The following is a 13,543-nucleotide window of genomic DNA, read 5'->3' as shown; positions in this document are numbered from 1 at the left end:
ATGGTTGCTTTATTGATCCGTTCGGTGCACCTAGACTGCTCAATATTAACGATAACGGTGCAGCATTTGAGTTATTTCACAACCTCACTCAAATGGAACATTTAAAGAACTTGCACTGTTCCAACTTGTGAGTTATTTCAGGAAAACTGAAGGACTTCTAACAAGTGCACTTCTCTCCAAGGTAACCTCTCACGCACTCACTGTGGATAAAAGATTCTGTCAGCAGTGTTGAATACGGCTCGCTCATTCTCTGAAAATTCTCGTCTCCGAAGACTCACATGCTCTTCAAGTGGCTATTTGGGAACGTGTTAATGGATTTGTCTTGATGTACGCTCAATCATCCAGGTAAGGAAATCCTAAAAAATTAATTCTGTTCATCTGGATGTAAAGTTTTCAGTGGAAGAAACGTTCCGTCACTCATCCAAGTGACTTCTTCAGACTCGGTCTGATGAGTTTTTGGATTCATCAAGCTGAAGAGGACAAGTAGTATTGTGTAACAGAACCTGGGCTACATTTATAACACACACCTTCAGGTTTAAATGCAGACTGTCTCAAATCATGACTGAACCAAGCCCTAATTTATGTCCTATTTTAGGCTGAAATCTTGTTGTGTGACAGTTAGGACACAAATATTTTTTTCCTTGCACTATTTTGCTATTGTTCTCTTTTCTGACTTTTTTTTACCCAAGAGTTTAGTGGTGACAAGTAAAATACTAGATATGATAAGGTGTCAGGGTTGGTTGAAGTAGGACCCAAATGCAGGACTTTCTGAATGAAGACAGTGTGTTTATTTACAACGGAAAAAAAAACATAAAACAGTGCCAACAATGCACAGGGTGTGAGTCCTCCGTGCACCCATTTCCAATCCCCATGCAGTGATTCTCCTCCTTGATTTGTTGTAAGTGTTGTGTCCTCCTCGGTGCCTATGTTCTGCTACCTCCACACATTGCCGCAGTCCTCTATGTTCCTAGTTCAGGGGTGGGCAACTGCAGGCCTCGAGAGCCGGTGTCCAGCAGGTTTTAGATGTGTCCTTGATCCAACACAGCTGATTCAAATTGCTAAATTACCTCCTCAACATGTCTTGAAGTTCTCCAGAGGCCTGGTAACGAACAAATCATTTGATCCAGTTGTGTTGACCCAGGGTGAGATCTAAAACCTGCAGGACACCGGCACTTGAGGCCTGGAGTTGCCCACCCCTCTCCCAGTTTAACACTGCCACGCAGACTGCCGCTCCACTACTCTCTTAAGTAGGGCTTCCCTGATTAGGCTGATCGGCAACAGGTGAGTGATTACTCCCAGGTGTGGCTGGCTCAAAGGTGAGACGACTCTCCATACCTGGTGTGGCAGCAAAACTCACACACCACAGCACACACACACTCAAACGTGTACACAGGGAAACGAGAGACAAGGAGCAGTCACACCCACAAACAACAAACAATCAGATAGTCTAATAAGACTTATCATATTCAGAACTCCCAAAAATAACACATGAGCCCTGGGTCCCAATACCCAGGCCCATGACAAGGAGCATTATGCTTCAGTCACACAAACTGCAAAATTCACTTCACAGGCAGTCATTTCTGTGCCTGTTGCAAATTATTTAAAGCAAAAACATGTCATATTTTAAGTAAAAGCTTAAAAAGTTGATGAGCTTTAAACTGACAAAATTTCTCTTATTTGAAGGAGTACGTGTTTATGTGGCCTAGTAAATTTATTCGAGCTGAGAAATATTTGCATGTTTGACTCTGCTGTCTGACAGTGCTTGAATTAAAACTGCGCTTTGATCAAATAACATTACATCCTGAAAACTTGAGTGTAATTACCCTGAATAACAGACTTTTAGTGACATGAGACAGACAAATATTTGATCTTTGAGGGTCTGTGTTAAGTTCCAAGTCAGCTGCATTGGAGATTCCCAGTTGTGTGTATTGATGTGAGCAGTAATTGAAGATCAGAACAAAATAAATTAATAAGCTGGGGTCTCACGTTCTCTCCACACATACAGTTGGTGTGAATCACTGTTCTTAGAAGGACAGGTACTTACAATTTGTTCATGTGGAGTTCTGTTTTGCTGCTTTCTATAAGACTTCCTTCAACTCTAACATGCTGGTAGGGGGAGTTAAGATGTTCTCAAAGCACCCACACATATGGTGCACCTGCATTCGACCCTAGTGGAAGGATCTGTTGAAGTAGTGATGTGTCCATAATTGTCACTCCAGAGAATTTTGATGATCATTTTTGGTAAAGGTGTAGCTGTAGGAAATGTTTACACCTACACCTGAAATTGCTGAATCTCCTCTGTTCTCAAATTTCCATCCCTCCCTCAGTGAGGCTAAATTTGTCCCACTCTGCACAGCTGCATGTGAGAAGCCTCATAAGTTTGTTAAAGCTGTTAATTTGTCATTCTTGGCTACTGAGGATGAAAATGAGTTTTACCATCATTTGCAGATGCTTTTTATGTTTGAGGGGACCACTGTGCAGGCGTGGTTGACTGAATGCGCGAAAGGGTGTAGTTTTTCCTCTGCGGTGGGGTTGGGTGGGCTGCCCATGCTCCGTGGGGCTCTGTGGTGCTCCATGGAGCAAAAGCAATGGGCTATGGGCTAGATGGGCATGGGCCTCCCTGCCCTTGGTGGATTTGGGGGGACAGAGGTGCCTATTGTGGTCCAGGGGGTATTTTGCCCAGCTGGTCCTTTCCCCATCCCTAATTACATCCATCCTCGTGTTCCATCAAACCACACATGCAGAACCTTGGGATGCAGGTGCATCACTGAGGTGCAGGGGTGGTCCTCCTTCTCTCTGCCCGCATGGCCATCTGTGTCTAAATTTCACTTCACAACTTAGACACTCTCATTCCTTACATTCTCAAGACACATGTAGGGTCTTAGGGGTAGACACACTGAACGACATCCAGAGGGGGATCTATTCATTCAGCCTCACCTCTGGAGCCGGTGCGCACTTGTCAGTTTTAAATTGCATGTGGACATTGAGGGTTCTGGGCAGGGGCCATCTGCGTGTCTGTCTGCTGTGTGTCTTCATGTTGGGTGTGTATGTGTGCATGAGGGTGGGAATGCATGCTTGAGACTGTGTGTGCCTGTTTGTCTATGTGTGAGGTCAAGTGTCAGACTCCCCACTGGGTGGATGCTCGGTTGTGTGCTGGCTCACTCCCAGGAGCTGCTTGGCGGGGCCTCAGCCCCCTGGCTCTGTCGGATCCCTGCTGGGGACTAAGGTGCCCTTGGGTCTCGGGTCTTTGGATGACTGTGGTCCGGGTCTCTTCCATGCCTGCTTCAGGTCCTAGGAGGCGGGGCTGTGGCTCCCCACACCCACTATGAGACACTACATGGAGAAACCTTATGAACATATGCACGCTCACACACACAGGTGTACACAAGTGTTCACATAGGTGTACACACAGGTACCCATAGACACATACTATCTTGGGGTGCTACTGCCTGTAAAAATGTCTTGTATTATCAGTACTGTGTGAGTTTTATTAACATTGTCATTGTTATTTATGCATATGTTTGCAATTGCTGTGCTGTTCTAATAAAATATATCACTATCTAGTGGACTATTATAGCGAATAGTGTTTTTATCTTGCAATATAAAGAGCCTTAAGGCAACTGTTGTTGTGATTTGGTGTTTTATAAAAAAAAATTAATTTAAACTGAATAGAAGTGAACGGAAACTTGTTGAAAATGCTCAGCAGAATGTCTGCAAGGATGTGGGCCCTGTGCCAAAAAATAAGACAAGGGAATGAAAAATAAACGAATGAATAAAAAATGCAGAGAGAAAGGCTGTTTTATAGGAAAGTATTGTTGTTAGCTTAGATTTTTCTTTACGATTGACTGTAATTTAGTGACTCATCTAACAATTTTGATTAGTTTATTGAAGCCCTTTGTTTGGTTCTTTGACTTGCCAGTTTTGCTCTTCCTTTTAAACTTAAGCTTAACACTAATGTATTTGGTGTAAGTCGTGCTTTTCCACTAGACTACCAGGGTATAGATTAGCCTATAACCAATCACCTGCTTTTAATTAAAGTGGCTTTATTCTTGAAATAAACATTGCAGTAAGAAGTATTTGGGGTAAGGTGGTGTTTTCTCCTTTTGTGCAAAGGTATATTAAGTTCAAAGATTTTGGCTCCAACCTGATGACCACACAATACATAAGGAACCGGCTCCCAACCAGCAACACAAGTGGTTTTCTGTAACTTCTGCTGTGAGCTTTGTGCTCAAACTTAAAGCAGGTATGGGCCTTTTTATTTTGGTTTGGTAAGGTAAGCCTTCATGTTTTGGTTGGGTTTATCTTGTTTGGGACTTGTGGACTGATTTGTTATTCTGGCCCTAACTCACCCCAACACTAATTTAATCTCCTGTGTTTGTAAAAGTGTTGATTAATAAATAAAACCTTTATTCATCATTAGTTAGCTGTTCATGAGGCTGCTCTGGGAAAATGGATGCTTTTCATTTTGCATCTCAGCCCCCTTAAACCGGGCATAATAAACCTACTGAAAATATTTTAGAAACAAAGCTGTACCAGCCACAGCAGATCTACCTACTAATCACAGTACCTTTTAGACCCTTAAAAAAAAAAGAAGCTCACATAAAGCAGTTATTTTCCCGTGCCACATGTAGTCCTTTCTGTGTGAGGCCCAATGCTGCCAAATCACACGCGTGACGGACATCTGCACCGCATTTATGTAAATAACTCCTTTTGTTCTGCTGCAGGACATGCAACAGCCAGAAAATACACAAAGCCTGGCATTTCTGCTTTGTCTATGACATTTACATAGGGACAGCTAAACACTGAGGCTGTGTAACCCATCGGAGACTCGCTCCAAAGACCGCGTGCCGATTGAACTGTCATTGTGCCACAGTAAACCCTATTTTACTTTTTTTTCCTGTTTGATTTCCACCGCCTCACTTTGCTGCCACATTTTCTGGCGACCAGCTCATGGACAGGCGATGTAATGCGCAGCCAATGACGGGAGGTGATACCACAGCCATGATGCACCTGTGCTGCTTATAACAGGATGAAAACCCATGGGTGTCACCAGCTTTTATGGTTCATTCTCTGCAAATGTGAGTTCACTCTTGGGGGGGAGAAAGACGGATATCTTTCTTTAATCCAAAATGACTGCTGGCATGAAAAGTAAGGCCTATAAACAATCTCTGACATTTACATTTTTTTTGCTTTGAATTGCTGATTAAAACAAGAACATCACAAATTTGATATCTAGTGGTTGAAAATGAAACCCCCAGCAGTGAATGTTTGGAGTGTGCGTCACCCGGTCAGCACACAAGCTCTGTCATAGCTGTTTTTTGTTCAGCTTCATTGCCTCCAGTTGTTTTGACAGAAATGTGTGTGCTTGGAAATGGTGTTCAAAACAATATTTTTGTTATCATTTGTCAGGTTTTAATGCAGACACAGGAAATTTGCGTGTCTGTACAGTGAGAGGAAGGACTTTATTGGACTCCTGGCAGCCATTGTGTAGTCTTCCAGTACATTTCCTCCATTAAAGCTGCAAATTTGGCTCCAAGTTTTAACATCAAACATTACAAAAGCTTCCATCAGAGGAAAGTACAACAGCAGTTATTCCCTGTTGTAAGCAGAAAAGCATAACAAGAACCATGAATACATTTGCATAACATTTTTAAATAAATGTAAGCACTAAACAATCTCTGACCTTTTTCAGCCCTATAGCTAAAACCAATTACTGCAGTTATTTTGTGGCCCACAGAGATTAAAGAAAGAAAAGAAAAGACAATCGGTCAGTGCATTGTGTTTATTTTCAGGTGTTCTTTTGTTTAGTACAGGAAATGTTTTTAAGAAGAGAGCAAAAGCTGTGGAGAGAGCTTTAATTGGCTAACTGCAGGTCACCGAACAAACCCTTCCAACCTACAAAGTAGCTGAGCACAAAACCCTTAATCATCTTCATCAGTATGTTTAGATGGGTTTTTTTGTTTTAATGATTTGAAAGCCCATGGGCTGTAGGTCATGGACTCTGCCACTGTGTCACCAAATCTGTTTATAATTTTTGTGAACTGGAGCGGGTTGCAGCTGAGCATGAAGCATCTCCCAGTGCTCACAGATGGGAAATTACTTATTTTGGTTATCTTCACGAGTGAGGTGAGAGTGGAGCAGTCACAATCTCTTGGTAGTGACCAAAAGAATATACAGAAGATACAAGCAATAGGAATGAAGGTTTTTTGTAGGTTGTCTGAGCTTCTCCCAAATGAACGAGCTCCTTCTTGAACCCAGAGTAGAGCTGCTACTCCTCCACATTGAAAGGAGGCAGTAAAGGTGGTTTAAGCATCTGACCGGGATGCCTCCGTTTGGGGCATGTCCTACTGGGACGAGGCTGGAGAGGTTACATCTCTTGGCTGGTCTGAGAACTCCTCGGTGTCCCACTGGAGGAGTTGGAGGAAGTGGCCGGGCAGAGGGAGGTCTGGTCATGTCTAAATGAAGACCAAGATGTGAGGTTGATATGGAAAATTCCTAGGCTCAATACATTGATGCTACTAAGCATCTTTTTTACTCAAAGCTGGATTCACGTTTACATGCAAATGAGGCCATAACATTGGCCTGTTATTAAAAGTGCTTCCAGATTAGTTAAGACTGATGTGTACCATGTGGAATCATCTATGAGGGGCCGTACAAGCCAAAATTCATTCTTTCACTCTCACACACATACATTCTTCTTTCACACACATATATTTTCACTCTCACACACATATATTTTCACTCTCACACACATATATTTTCACTCTCACACACATATATTTTCACTCTCACACACATATATTTTCACTCTCACATACATATATTTTCACTCTCACACACATATATTTTCACTCTCACACACATATATTTTCACTCTCACATACATACATTTTCATTTATGCATTCCTACATTTTGCTCTCATTTACATGCATTCAATATGCATTTAATCTCACAAATAATATATGTATGTAAGAAGAGAATGCATACATGTCAGAAGAAAATATATGTATGCAAGAGAATAATGTATGTGAATGAAAGAGTATAGTGGAAACGGAAGGCTGGGTGTCTGTACCGCTGTGATTGGCTGAGAAGCACGCGGGTCACTTTCAAGTGTCTGACAGCATGGAGGGGAGAAGAAACTCGAGTTCTTCAGCAAGCTATCGGGTGTTAAGAAATATTTTATCATCTCCTGAAACGGTCACATCGTTGTCCTCGTCACTTGATCGAGATGGGACGGGCTCAACTTTTTTTTTTTACGTGCGCTCAGAATAGTGGCACAAAAATAACGCCATAGTTACCCACCAGCTGACCGGGTGATCACTCGGGTTAAACATAATATATAAAGCTCAACTGACAAAAAATCACCGACTACACCACCAGGTATTATAGGAAAAACCATAAAGCCTTTGAACTAAAACAAACGCTGTTGTGACAGTGATGTACACTGTCTTGTTGGTATATATGCATGATTTGTATCACCTTCATGTTTCCAAACCGATACCATGAGCAGCAGTTTTTACAGCTCTGGCTCCAGCAAACATCAGCTGATACTAGAAATTAATTTTAAATAAATTCTAACAGCTTATCAAGCTTGAACGTGCTGCTGTTGTTTAGCGCGACATCCGCTGGTTTCCTCTTTCTGGCGCAAAGTGGGAGATAAACAAACAAGAGAGACGATCAGCTGATCATTGATCGGTTTCATGATTGAAGTAGCAACAGGAGAGGGAGGGAGGGGGAGAGAATGAGGGGAGAAGAGGCAGCTGTGCAATGTAAAGACAGAATAACTCCAGCTTTGTCTTTTTTCATTCTAGCTGAAGTACGGGACTAATCACGTTGTTTTTCCTCTCAATACGGATGTATTGTAATTGGTCCAACCCAGAGTTGATCATGACCAATTGGCTAATCCACCACCTTTCATTGTTTATACCATTACAAAAACAAACAAACATAAGAATGAAAAATCACCATCTGTTATATTGTGGTTTTGTGGCACAATATAACAGCGTACACAAAGAGTTGAGCGCGCACGGGCAGAAATGTTGAGAGCGTGAGCGCAAATACAAAAACTGAGCGAGAGGGGCTGCTATTGTATGTGTGTATGGATAATAGCAGACACTGAAATACATTTTTTGCACGCGGCAATGAATTTTGTTCGCTCAAATTCAGCTTTTCTTCGCTCAAAATAAATTTCTCCTCAAAATGCAACACTTGCACCTGCAAACTTTTTTTTACGTGCGCTCAAATTTTTTTTACGTGCGCTCAGAATAGTGGGACAAAAATAAGGCCATAGGTAACAGGCATCTCCGAAAATGTTAGAGCACTTATGGAAATATGTGATGTCTTGATGAATCAAGCAGATATTTGAAGTTTACACAGCACCATTCTCGCATGAAAATATCTTAAAAGTTTATTTTCTGACCTATGGCGTTATTTTTGTCCCACAAAACCAGCCAATCACAGACTTGGATGCAAAAATATCTGATTGGCTGTTCTGGTCTCCAATCGGCTCGAAATGACGAAATGAAATATCCCAGAACACCCCGATAGCTTGCTGAAGAACTCGAGTTTCTTCTCCCCCCTCCATGCTGTCAGACACTTGAAAGTGACCCGCACGTGCTTCTCAGCCAATCACAGCGGTACAGACACCCAGCCTTCCGTTTCCATTAAACTCCTTCCGTTTCCACTATACTCTTTCATTCACATACATTATTCTCTTGCATACATATATTTTCTTCTGACATGTATGCATTCTCTGCTTACATACATATATTATTTGTGAGATTAAATGCATATTGAATGCATGTAAATGAGAGCAAAACGTAGGAATGCATAAATGAAAATGTATGTATGTGAGAGTGAAAATATATGTATGTGAGAGTGAAAATATATATGTGTGTGAAAGAAGAATGTATGTGTGTGAGAGTGAAAATGTATGTGTGTGAAAGAAGAATGTATGTGTGTGAGAGTGAAAGAATGAAAATATATGTATGTGAGAGTGAAAATATATGTATGTGAGAGTGAAAATATATATGTGTGTGAAAGAAGAATGTATGTGTGTGAGAGTGAAAATGTATGTGTGTGAAAGAAGAATGTATGTGTGTGAGAGTGAAAGAATGAATTTTGGCTTGTACGGCCCCTCATAATCATCCAAGCACTACCAATGCACACATGTTCTGGTTTTGGTATGGCTAACTTTTCCACTTTTAACACCATACCACATCTTTGTATGCCTGAGCTGGATCAAGCTCTGCCTTCATCAAACTGACTGGTGTGGAGTAGCAAGTGTCATTAAATTCAAAATTCAATGTGATCAGCCAGACTTGGTTAGTTTTTAAATAAAAGTGCTTTAACTAACTTACGTCCAGGTCTCAATTTTGTGACTTTGTATAGAATTGGACTAAATATGAATTCTGCATCATTGCATATTTCGACATCAACATCAATGAAATGTATTTCTATAGCTTTTGTATTAGAAACCAAAATATTTGCATGAATCCCAGTGCACAAAAAACTTCCTATTGAGTTTAGAAAAATGTAAATAATTATATTAATAAAGAAGCAGAGTATACTGAAAGGCTCTGTACTCATAAGATGTGTAGTAAACAGGAAGCCTTTTGCATTTTAATCATTAACAGTACCACTGGATGTGTATTAGCTCCTCTGGGTCAGTAATAATGATCTGAATCACCACACCATATGCAGACTAAGTCCACCAATGTGGTTTCGTAAATTTGTACTGGCTGACAGCTGCTTCAGGGCTTAGAAAAACTACAATGGAAGCAGAAATGAAACCCAGCAGTAGTTCAGTGCCTGTTGTCTTATAGAAAATGATAGATACTATCAACTTGAAGCGTCACGCAGAATGTGTTTTCATCAGCATAGGCAAACCTGTGTGGGCGTGTGGCAAGCCTATTGTCAAACACTTATATCAGGAAAGTGACTTTGAATGAATCCGCCTGCCAGAAAAAGTATTTAACTGTCTTTACTTAGCAGGGGTTTTACTCGCCCTTTGTTCCATTAAAAATGCATTTAACTGGGAAAACATGAAACAGTGCAGCTCAAGAAAAACATCTTTCAGGTCATTTCAGAGCCAGACTAAATAATTCGAAAGAATTCTGAGGCAACAGGGCAGCCAGCTTTGTCGTCTTTTAAATCTTGGATTTCCATTCACAGTAAAACTTCACTCATACTGTCAAAAAGTGGCCTGCAACAAACTTAGAAATGTATTAATATATAATAACTGTTCCGACTGTTCTGTCAGAAGAGGTTTGATACAAGTTCTGCTCCAGAAATTTAGTACATTTGTATTTTCTTTTCAATGTCAAATTTTTAATATTTTGATAATAAGTTGAATGGTTACACACTAATTGAGAGCAAAAATTAACTTTCACTCTGACCCTCCAGTCTTCAGAGCTGTTTAACATTTTCAGGAAGATGCTGGAAAGCTTCCTTTGTGCCAAGATAACACCCCAACACCACCACCAGCTGCCCAAACTGTTGATACATAACCCTACCATGTGAATGTGGCAACAGCTCAGTTCAACTCTACTGAACGTCAGCAGGTTGTCTTGACCATGTGTACATGCTAGAAGGCATTGAGTTACTGCCATGTGATTGGCTGATTAGGTATTTGTGCTAATGAGCAGTTGAAAGGGTTTACGTAATAAAGTGACCAGTAAGTGTCAATTCTAAGAGAGCAGGTTGCCACTTGTTTTGAATAATACTGAAACAGATTTATATGGTAACAAATATAATTTCTGGCCGGACCATGTACAGAGACTATATTAACTGAAGCAGAATATGTGAATGTATCTGGGTGGATGGCACATAAACAGAGCCCAGGATTCACAAGGATGTCATTAAGTTTAGGCATCAACGACACACTAGTTACAGTGAGGAGGAAAGAAGGAAGGAGTGAGGAAGGAAAAGAAAGTTACAGCTTGTTTTTAGTACACTTGCACCTCATTTCTGTTTATTTTATTTTGCTTGATGCATGGATTTTGTTTCTGGATGGTGTGGTGTTCTCAGTATTTCTTCTGTTGGTGTAGCTGTTATTTACGTCCACTCACCTGTACTGTAAGTCTTCTATTCTTCAATAGAACATGGATATGCACAGTGGTAGTATCACTCAGGTGCCTCTAAGGACTTTGTAGGTACTTTGTTCCTTGTTACTTGGCTTACCTTACTTGTTTCACCTACAACACAGAAATTCTCAGGAGTCTCTGACTTCCAATTCTTATCCCTCGTTACCTTACGGTCCATTTCCTGGACCATTTGGATACTTGTTTTGCCCCTTTGGTCATGTGGAATCAATTCCTTATGGTGCCATTTTTCCTAGTGAGATTGTTTTATTAAGAATATATTACATTTTGGAGTCCTGCATTAGAGTCAACATTTGTACCTTATCATGATTTGGCTTCACCCAGCAGTAGTTCTATAGTCACCATGAATACATTTATAGATTAACATAATATTTTCAATTTAAGCCATTAGTGTAGTCTAATCAAATTCACACATTTACTAATTTTGCGGGGATGTTTTAATACAGATTATACAAAAATCATAAGCACAATATTCATTTTGTTGAGCAAAATTAAACAGCACTTCAAATTAAGCGAACAATCACTATGTTACAACAGTTATTATGCTCAAGATTGGCTGTGTGCCACTGATGGCAGGGTATTTTCAGATGTCCTGTGGATCATTGATGAGCTCATATGACTCATAGATGAGCATCAAAACAATAGTTTGCTGATGAAGTGTTCAGAAACTGAGATCCCCTTCTAGTTACACAACAAAACCCCAAAACCTATAAAAAGAAGTGTGTCCTCTGTCCTCTGCCTACCCCCATTTTGCTTTGTATTTTTAAATTAACATGGCCTACTTACCAGCACTGGAGGGGGAAACACAAAATAACAATCTCAGAATAATAATGGTTACAGAATCAATGATCCCATCTTCCCCCAAACTCACAGCAAGTAGCCTACAGTAACGGCTATACATAGCTCATAATGAGAGCAGATCGGGATCTGATTTGGAATAACCGTGCTTTTGTTGTTCCATAAAAATGTAAGTCTTTTCCTTTGGACCTGCAGTTGTGGATTAGATTACTTACACTGTACACGTTAGGCTGTAATCTGGTGTTACTGTCAATTTCACCCCAATTCCATTGATCCATAAGCTTCAAGCTATATAAATAAATATATAAATTGTTAACGTATAATGCCCATCACATCATTAATATTAAGATCTAAAGATCGTGCACATTTCTGAATTTACCTGAGAATATCAGTGACACACTAAGACCCAGGCTAGATCTAACAGATCTGTTGGCTACAAGTACATAAAAGTGCAGGTTGTTCCAGGTTACAGCCACATCTGGAAGGGAAGAGATTCCCCATCCCTGTGGGAAATATGCGTAGAGACTCAGGCAGCCACTGATAAACATCAAAGCAAAGCCTCCCTTTAATGATTCATGCTTGTTCTGTGTGCTGTGGATCAGCACCAGCGGGACCTTCAGTGTGTCCCAAATCCCTGCAACACAAAACAATTTTGTAACATTTGGCTAAGCATCAATGCAGACAAGTCTGGATGCAAATACCACATTTATAATGGTTAAAAATTCAAAAAAGGATCAGAAATTAGTATTATTTGGAGTTGTGAGTGATTTGAATGGGGGGGATTTATACAAATGGCAAGTTTAAATCATTCTGAAGTGTTACGAGGGTGCAGCACTACTTTCTCAGAGAGCCAGAAGAAGTGCATGATTGCATTAGCATATTACATCTGGGCTTTCTGTGGGAAACTGAGGTCTCAAGGCGAGCAGACGTCTGTTTGTTTCTAAATAAAGCAACTTGCCAATGAACTCATTCTGCAAGGTGCAGGAAAAAAACTCAGAATACATGCCTGTTTGTTCTTTTTCACTTCAAAACCACACAAAGCCGGTGCCATTTCAAAGAAGCTCTGTTAAAACCAGGTTCTTGCATCACCACAGCTCTGCGGGACTAAACTTCAAACTGAATTTGTCTCTTTTGTTCTAACTTGTTCTAACATTTGCCTGTAAATATATAGGAAATTTGCTGCTCAATATTTCTCAAGTTCTCATTGTAAGGTGATTTAAGTTGAGAGTAAAACATTCAGAAGAAGACACGCTGTCTAAGCTTTTTGCACTGGGAATGCCTCACTAAGCAGCTTCTGAAAAGTAACTGCAAATATTTTGGAAAATCTCTTCCAACTATGTGATATTTTATTAAAATCTAATGACCCAACATGTTTATTTTACAATTTGTCACTCCTATTATTTATACAATCACCAGTAATACTTTCTAATTACAGCGATACCAAAGCCTTATAACATTGAATGCATAACAGTAAATTGTTTTACCTTTTACTCACTTTCACTTTCAAAACATCTTTCTGAAGTTCCTCTTCAAGATACCATGAGGTTAAAAGTACATCATCCATTGTGGTCATAAACGACATCCAAAAACGATCAGATGTTAAATACTCTAGCTGAAGAATTACTATTTAATTCATCTCAGT

The sequence above is a fragment of the Oreochromis aureus genome, linkage group 2, assembly GCF_013358895.1.
Source record: "Oreochromis aureus strain Israel breed Guangdong linkage group 2, ZZ_aureus, whole genome shotgun sequence".
Taxonomy (NCBI): domain Eukaryota; kingdom Metazoa; phylum Chordata; class Actinopteri; order Cichliformes; family Cichlidae; genus Oreochromis; species Oreochromis aureus.
Note: the sequence above shows the minus strand (reverse complement) of the source record.